The sequence below is a fragment of the Ostrinia nubilalis genome, chromosome 19 (genome assembly GCF_963855985.1).
Source record: "Ostrinia nubilalis chromosome 19, ilOstNubi1.1, whole genome shotgun sequence".
Taxonomy (NCBI): Eukaryota; Metazoa; Arthropoda; class Insecta; order Lepidoptera; family Crambidae; genus Ostrinia; species Ostrinia nubilalis.
Window position 1 is genome coordinate 1,228,669 of NC_087106.1, and position 9,313 is coordinate 1,237,981.

Sequence of the window (9,313 nt, forward strand, 5' to 3'; positions counted from 1 at the left end):
ACGAAGGAAGGTGTCGGTCCTACTGTGCCCTGCCAGGATCCGTACACAATCTTTGTGTCAATTTGGGACACTCAGATTATGGAGCGAATAGTTAATGAAACCAACAGGTATGCGCAAGACTGTGTTGCAACGACTTCAAACCAATACTTTGGGCCATAAAAGCCGTATATGTGATTGGAAAGATACGTGTATCGACGAAATGTACACGTATTTTGCAATTTTATTGGCAATGGGCGTCGTTATCAAGTCCAAAATAGAGGAATACTGGATTGTTGAATCAGATTCCGAAATATTTTCAACGCCGGGTTTCCGTGCACGGATGAAGCTCGATAGGTTCCAGCTACTAAACACTTGCTTGCATTTTAATAACAATGCGGACATGCGAAGGTCGGAGCTTAGCCCAGCACAGGCCAAGCTCTTCAAGATCGAACCCATTGCAAGTCATTTGAATGCCAAGTTTCAGTCTATGTATACAATGAGCCAAAGGAAAGGATGGCTTAGCAGTGGCGGCCCTAGCAAAAGTTTTAGGTGGTGCAAAATCTCAAAATGGCGCCCCGAGTTGTTCCTATACTATGTAGTTACTTTATCCGTGATTACCTACTAGTATTAGATCTGCCAAATTACTATAGATATATGAGGCAAGTACAATGATGACTATCGTGCTTGTCATAGCAGTTGTTCTGCTCATTCGCAATAAAAAAAATGACGTCAATCCCGCTTGTATTACCCTCATGCCCTGCTGAGGCAAATTGTACAGATGAGAAATAAAAACAGTTAAGTAATAATTTTGTTTCACAACTTTTATTCAAACTGATAGGCTACATACAGTCTTAAAAAAAAAAACTTCCAACAACCACTTTAATGAAAAACTTAAATGGCTACCTTTCTGGCTTTTGCGCTTGCAAATTTTTTTATTAATTCGGAATAATTTAGCTTCTGAGCAATAGCATTTTCTATGGACAAGATTCCAAGATCTGACAGTCTTTCCTGACACATAGTAGAACGTAGGTAAGTTTTTATAAGTTTCAATTTACTGAAGCTTCGTTCCCCTTTAGCGACAGTTACAGGTATAGTCAGCAAGATGCGAAGTGCTGTCCACACATTTGGGAAAATATCCTGCCAATCATTCTTTTTAATAAGTTGGAGAACTTTAAGTGGCTCTGCTGATTGAAGATCTTTTATTAATGGGTTCAAGCTCATAAGTTCCTCAACCAATTCACAACCAGACACGTCACATTTTTCCCCATCTGTTAAACTGATTTGCAAATCACTACAGGCTTTTTCCAATATGGATCTTTCAGGAATTATTTTCATGTTGTATAAAAATGACCATGTATCATTGAATATTGATAGTTGTTTAAATCGAGTGACTAAGGCATTCTCAATTGTATCAATCATAGGGTAGAAAACGTTCATTTTAAACAATTCTTCAGGATCAGATGGTGTCTCATCTACGGCTTCATACTCAAATAATCGTTTCTTTCTTCGGGATCGGGCAGCCTTAAAAATTGGGTCTATCTCAGCCTGAGATGCTATTTCCTTAGCTGTTATTAGAGCAGATGAAGAGTCTCGGTACTGTTTCACAAATTCTGAGCAGTTTTTCAGCAATTGCGACGCATTTGGTAAATCCATAGATTCAGACTGCATAGCCTTACTTACAATGTTTACTTGAAACAATATATCATACCAAGCCACCATTGTAACTATGAACTCAAATTGCTCCATGTATTGAATTAGAGACAAGGCCTCTGATGCAGCGACTGAGTCATTTGTTTCTTCATGAAGATTCAGAAGGGCATCACGAACTGAAGAGTAGTGATAGCGAACAGCAGCAAGGCTAGAAATTCTACTCTCCCAGCGAGTTTCGCAAACTTTTTTCAGGGATAACCCTTCAATGTGCTTGGATACCACTTCCCATCGCTTTGTTGATCCGGAAAATAAAACAAACAGTCTTTGGAGAAATCCAAATAAAGAAACTGATTTAACGGAAGTTTTCGCTGCATCAGCTATCACTAAATTCAAACTGTGACAACCACATGGATTGAAAAATGCTCGAGGATATTGATTCAAAATTCTGGTTTGGACACCTTTATTTATTCCTACCATATTCGCTCCATTATCATACCCTTGGCCGCGACAATCGTTCATGTCCAAGTCAAACTCTTGCACAATTGTATCTAGAAAGATTCCAGTAAGTCCTGCTCCCGAAGAGTCACTTACCGGCTTGTAAGCAACAAAACACTCACGTACTTCGACTTCTTCATTAGTATCGACAAAACGGAATGTTACTGATAATTGTTCAACGTGGCTTACATCAGGAGTACAGTCCAGTATGATAGAGAAGTATTTAGCTGATTTTACCATAGACAAAATATTATTTCGGACTTCACTTGCAAGTAAGCCAATTAACTCGTTTTGAATACGTTTGCCAAAATAATGGACATTAGTCTCCTTATTTACAACACGACGAAGGTGCTCCATCATTACAATATCAAATTTTCCCAGTAACTGCACTAAACCCAGGAAATTACCATTATTAGGAGTGTATAAAGTTTCCGCTCCAGAACTCCCTCTAAACGATAAATTATTGCTTGCTAAGAAAAATACTATTGACATCATTCGTTCGAGGATAGCAACCCATCGTGTTTTCTCACTCTCAATCTGCTTTTGCAAGTGCTTGTCTATTCCACTGAAGTTCTTTAATCTAATTGACGCTTCTATCCAATTGTTCACAGCACGTCGATGATCTGAGGATGTTTCGTGAATTTTGAGACGCGTTGATAAGTGCCTCCAGTCGTCAAATCCTTCTTTTCCCAATCTAGACTGGGGATTTGTATTAAATAAACGGCAGCAAAAACAATGTACTTTATCTGCAGATTTAGAGTACACGAGCCATCTTCTTTTGAAAGTTTCCCCATTTGGCATTACTCTTTCAAAATGCATATTTGAAAAATGACGACCGTCAAGTTTCCTTGGGTAGTTTTCGTTACTCATTTGATTACTTACAGGGCCTTCAGTAATTATTTCATCTCTTGTCGCAGAGTCAATGAATGGCCATTCTGAAATATCATCATATTTTTTTTTTCTAAAAGGAGATGATGATGATTGTACATCGGATATAATTTCTTCCGAAATATTTTGAAATCCAGAAGAGGTTCCTGGAATACCTAAATAAATACAGAAAAAGTAAGTCCAGACGAAAAAATTATGAATTATGAACATTTCGCTAACTGAAACGAACGAGGTGAGGGAATAATTTGTATTAAAAGCTTCAAGCGTAATTTCATATTCCAACTACATAGTTCACTTGCTACTGTGCTTGGCGTTTGTAGACCGAATTGGAGGACGTCTTTAAGCTTCAGGATAGGATAGAATGGAATTGGAATTCTTGAGTGGCGCCCATCATGGGCGCCACTCAAGAATTCCAATTCCATTCTCGGCCATCCATGGGCGGCCCATGTCCCTACCGGAAGACGCAGCGCGGGCAGGTTCTCCTCAGGGTCAACCGATGACCTGGTGAAGGTCGCGGTAGCGCAAGACGGGACGTTGTCGGATGCTTTGGGGGAGACCTATATCTAGCAGTGACAAATGAATATACGCCAAATTAAATTAAGCATGTTTATGATTTTGGCCACTGAACTAGTTGGAAAATGAAATTACGCTTGAAGCTGCTAGTCTAATAACACCAATAGGTATTTTTTTGGAAAGTGAATGAAAATTTAGCAACAACGAAAATATAGAGAACCAGGTAAATCTTCTTGAATGTGTTGTTTTTCATCTTCATGAGCTTCGCCTGAAGAACTTTTATTAAGTAGGTCTTCTTCCGTTGCGTGGTGGAGTTGAACTAGTTCTGATGATAACGATTCAGATGATTTCTCAGGTCTCAAAAATTTCGATAATAATTTAGCTGCCTTCTCAGATTCTTCTTGCTTTTTCCGTTTTCTTTTTAAGTTTTGAGCACCAGATAATTTTTTTGGAGGCAGTGACATGATTTTTTTCTGTAAAAGATAAATTTATTAAATGTAATACAATACACCTATTATATGCTGCGATTACATAAAGTCCATTTCTTCCACGGTAACAAATCACAGAGTTAGGTTCGCTTTACAAAAAGAAAAAAATATTAATAACTAAAACAAAAAAAAAACACCCCGACTATGGAAAGCTCGCGTCGCGCTCTAAAAAGTATAGAAAAAGAAAATATTCTTGACAGACATTCTTCTCAACAAACTATTTAATATTTATCATCTATTAAGTAGACAACTTACATACAATTTTTATTTTTATACACAGATATATATGTAATGATGTTCAGAGGAAAGCCGTGGTCGTATGCCACCCTGCCCTAACAATCGCTTACTACTGTTAGAATGCATTGCAAATTGCAATACCCTTAAGATACGAGCTGAAAACATAACACTCCTTTAGGGTTCATCGCAGTCGGGTAATATATAAAAACAAATAATTAAGTACCTACATACATCCAAGATCTAATATCGCTAAATGACGTAGACTTATGTACCTATAGTCTTTTTCACCTAAGATGATCCGTATGACGTTTCGAGTTTGACAGATTTAGAGATGTCACATAACTAAACCATAGCGATTTATCTATCGATTTTTTTCGAAGAGTTAGTAAAACCTACTTTTAGAGAAATATTTTGTATAGGTGTTATTTAACAAAAAACATGTATTTTTAATTACAAATATTATTGTAACAATTTTTTATTGATAATATTCAAATTTCATGGTTCGTGTTCAAAAAAACGATTCCTAAAAAGTACTGATTCTGTTTCTTTAAATTAAAAACTATTGATTTATTTTCAATGCGTTTATTAAAGTCAACAATCGAAAAATATAGTTGATTTTTGTGATGTTTTTAATAACTAAGTATTCACTGCAATCGATTAATGAACCGCGGAAATAATCGATTTTATTATACAAGAAATACCCCAGCACTAAATCTATTCCGTTTCACACATTGCGTACATTAAATAAAAAATATTTTTACATCGTATTTAATTAAAATATAATCAATAGACTCAGATTTTACTATATATTTCAAGACAAGTAGTTAATTTTTTTTTATTATATTGCTAATAAAATACAAATATTTTTTCAAAAATATTCTGCATATGTAGTATGCGTAATATGGATAACCTTGAAGTGTCATACGGATCATCTTACGTGAAAAAGACTATACATTCATTATACTTACATGAACACGAACACGACCTGCTGCAACAGTACTTACCTTGAGTTTAATCTATAGAATAGCAATAATACAAGTAACTTTGCGCTAAATACACAATAAATACACTTGCGCGAGAATAAACAATGACAACAGGCTGGCGAAGCATCAGCAACTAACAGTTGACTGACACTGGCGCGGCGCACCAGTGTTGTTCCTGACAAATTTAGGGTTGCCGTATTCTAATTCTAAAATTGCCGGATTTTTAAGGAAAACTAAGAAAATTGCCGTATTGTATAAAATCTTTATTTGGAAAGTTTAAATTTAAAAAAAAATACAAGTGATGTATTATGTACTATGCGTATACTACTTTTAAACTTACTTTTTTTATTCTTCACTTTTTAAGGTTTTGAATAATTTAGTCCAAGAACCTACCCGAACAAAAGTGAAGAATCTACCAAAATGAGAAAATAACGATTTTAGACATTAAAATCTCAGAGATAAGGTTGCATTTTTGGCGTTTCTTTTCGTGGCGCTTCTACTTCATCTATGGTTTACAAGTTTTTTCGTTCCATTAGACGAAATATTTATTTTTTGTTTACTAAAAACTCATGAAAAACTCATAAAACTCTACTTTACTCAATTGCCGTATATTTTGATACGGTAATCAAAGTGCTGCCGTATACCGTATTTATGGTGCCTAAGATGCCTGAATGCCGTATATTACGGCAATTGCCGTATCAAGAACAACACTGCGGCGCACACAACTGAAGTGACGAGACGGACGACCGACGGACGAAAGAAATTTCACCTCTCTCCCTCGCACGTCGCCTGCCTGCTTCTGTTATCAAAGAAAGCCGCCCTGCACGCTGCCGCCGCCCGTTTGCGCTCCAGATGGATCGTCGGTCAATAACGATTTTTTTTAATAATCGTTTCGGTGACGTGTGGCGAAAGCGGGCGCGTTTCGATTGATTTCGGCGCCCCCCATAACCGGCGCCCGGTGCAGTCGCACCGCTCGCACCGCCCTAGGGCCGCCACTGTGGCTTAGTATTAATCAGTTTATATCCAATAAGGCCGCCAAGGTGGGGATAAAGACGTATGAGGTGTGCGAGTCCCAGACGGGGTATTTATATAAATTTCACATCCACGCCAAAAAACACCAACCCCAAGACCCGCAGAACCCATTGGACGCATCCACACCCACCATCGTCTTAAATCTTCTCCGCGGGCTTGAAGGGTTCGGTTATACAGTCTGGATGGATAACACTGGTCAACAAAAAAAATAAAATTGTATGTTTCCTGTGTTTTTTTTTCTGTTTCTATCTCAAATTGACGCATATTTTTTAAATATGGCAACAGTTTTTTTCTAACAGCTTTTGTTTTTAAGTTATAGCTCTGTACCCTCATTTAATATTTTTACTTAGATTTTTGTTTTAATTGGACAAAAAAAAAATATTTGTTGGTGTTATCGATATTGCTTCGATATGAAGATGTTGTGTGCTTAATCCAGGTGGCTTCTGCTATGTTTGTGGTAAATATAATATTTGAAAAACATCGAAAACCTCTATCGGACTTGATGAAAACTGCGTAACATTGACACTTTCTTATAAATATTTGAAATTAAGTAATCAAGACCAAACTCAAAACTCAAGCCTGTATTCGGAACGACTTAGGCACCGAACAAAATGAACAATTACTAAATCCTTTATATTGTTCGGTGCTTAAACTCTAAACTCTATTCAATTGATTTTTGTTTTTACTAGTGTATAATTACCCTAACATTGTAAAGAGAAATGCTGTGTATACCTGTAATTGTGGTCATATACGTATCATGTGTTAAACCATGTTAAAATGTATGAACTGTATTATGTATGTGACTTTGTTGGTGTACCTAATAAATAAATAAATAAATAAATAAGACCACAAATGGGTCATTTGTGTTCGGAGAATAGGTAACATCTTTTAGGCCAACAAGGGGGCTACACAAAATTCCCGTTCCATGAGTCTCTGGAATAGTCGTAACAAACAATAGCATTGGTTACAAAAAATTTGACCAGGGCGCCTTCTCGCACACACAACTTTTAGCTCTTCAGCTAAAGTTGATACAAACAATTTTATAAACGTTCCTTTAGTTAGCCAAGACCGTATCACCGTACTTCCACCACTTAATATTAAGCTCGGCATCTTGAAACAGTTTGTGAAGGCGCTTGACAAAAGTGACGAATGTTTTAATTTTCTTTCACGCAGTTTTTCAGGATTAAGCACAGAAAACTTAAAAGCTGGTAATTTTTGATGGGACTCACATTAGGCAACTGGTGAATTTTAAGACATCAATGAGTAAAGTCTAGTCCTAAGCTTAAAATGTTTTTTTTTTGTTATAAGTAATTTCCTAAGCAAAAAGAGATTGTTGAGAGCATGCTATCCAACTTTCAAGAGCTAGGGTGCAACATGGGCATAAAAATACACTTCATGTACTCGAATTATCATCGATTTCCACAAAATGTGGGTGATTTTAGTGAGGAGCAGGATAAAAGTTTTCATTGGAATTTTCTGACAATGCGAGAAGGTTATCAGGGGCGTGGTGCTCATATATGAATGGCAGACCATTGCTGGAGTTTGCAACGAGGTCTACTTAAACTTGCCTATTCAAGGAAATCATATAAAAGATCATTGGCTAGTGTGCAATAGAAATTTTATTAACACAATGTATTTATTTTTGGTATTTTTTGTCAAAATAATAAAACTGTAAGAGGGCGCCGCGTTGGGTCGCCCAATGTATAGGAAGGCGCCACGTTGGGTCGCCCTATTTGTAGAAGGGGGGGGGGGGGGGGGCGTTGGGACGCCAGATTGTAAGAGGGGAACCAACCTACAGAGAGAAATGACCAAAACCAATTTTATAGGGCTTTATCTCGTGTTTATTGCCAATCAACCTATGACTAAATTACACGATCAAAGCAGACAACCTCTCTATTACGGAGCTAGTAGTCGGTAGAAACAAAATTATCACAGTAAAGTTAGGATCGGCATGTACATATGAGCAAAGCAATACTAATTGCATTGACTAATTAAATATTCAAAGCGAAACATGAGGATCGGTATATGCCATCCATCCATTTGAGCCGGATCCAATAGTAAGCTATACAATTGTATTTACTTGATAAACTTTATTACAAAAGCGTGAGTAATTCAATTAGAACACAAAACAAGGATCGGTTTATGCATATGATCTAAACTTAATTGAAAACTAAACAATTGCGTCTAATTAATAAAGTTCATAACAAAAGCATGTGCAAAGCATAAAACTAGGATCGGCGTATGCATTAGGGCCATATTTAGTACAATAGCATTCACTTAATAAATTTATAGCAAGAAGCGTGAATAATTATATTATCTAAGTCATAAAACCAGGATTGGATTATGCATTTGAGCTAAGCATGAATGTAATGTAAACAATGAGCAAATTCTAATTAGCGTAATTAACTTAGCTACTACAAGACAACAGTTACTATTTCTATTAACTATCTAGTAGGCACGGGAAGCGTGCATGGGACGATACAACGCGATGTCCAGTCAGTTCCGTGTTACGGAAGCAGACCTTACCATCGCGGTGTGTGCGAGTTCAATCCGGCGGGCGCATCGTGTTCCGTGGTACGGAAGCGCGGAGCGTCGCGGACGAACTGTCTGCTAGGCCGGCTCGCACGCCTTTTATAGCCAGCCGGTGAGCGCGTGTGACGCACGCGGCGGCGAGCGGGGTCTCGGGGCAGGGTAAACCGGCTGCGCGTACGCATAGACCTCGCTGTGACGTAGTGGCAGGCTCGGCGCTGGTCGCTCGAAGTAAATAAAAGGGCGCGCCGTGTTACAAAACTCTATATTTTAAAAAGTAAAGCTGTTGGCGATCTCCCAGTATTTTTTTCATAATCAGGGCCATAGAAATACCCAATAACAGAAAAAAAAATAAAGGAAAAAAACATGTGTTGACCAGTGTAATTTTTATAACTCCCCGAGTCTGGCTCGCCAGCTCAAAATACTTGGATTTGACGTAGTCGGGACACTACGAACCAACCGGCAATTTGTGCCCCAGGAGCTGACCGAATTACACAAGCGCACAATGCGCAGCTCACC

The 9,313-nt window shown here is 37.7% G+C and overlaps 1 long non-coding RNA gene across 1 annotated transcript; it reads right to left on the reverse strand.

Moving 5' to 3' along the window:
• Positions 1–779: 779 nt before the first annotated feature.
• LOC135081041 (uncharacterized) lies at positions 780–6,229 on the reverse strand. The gene is made up of 2 exons (XR_010259108.1): positions 3,746–6,229; positions 780–3,167 (listed from the first exon to the last, which is right to left on the reverse strand). It is a non-coding gene; the product is annotated as an uncharacterized LOC135081041 (long non-coding RNA).
• Between the last annotated feature and the right edge of the window lie 3,084 nt (positions 6,230–9,313).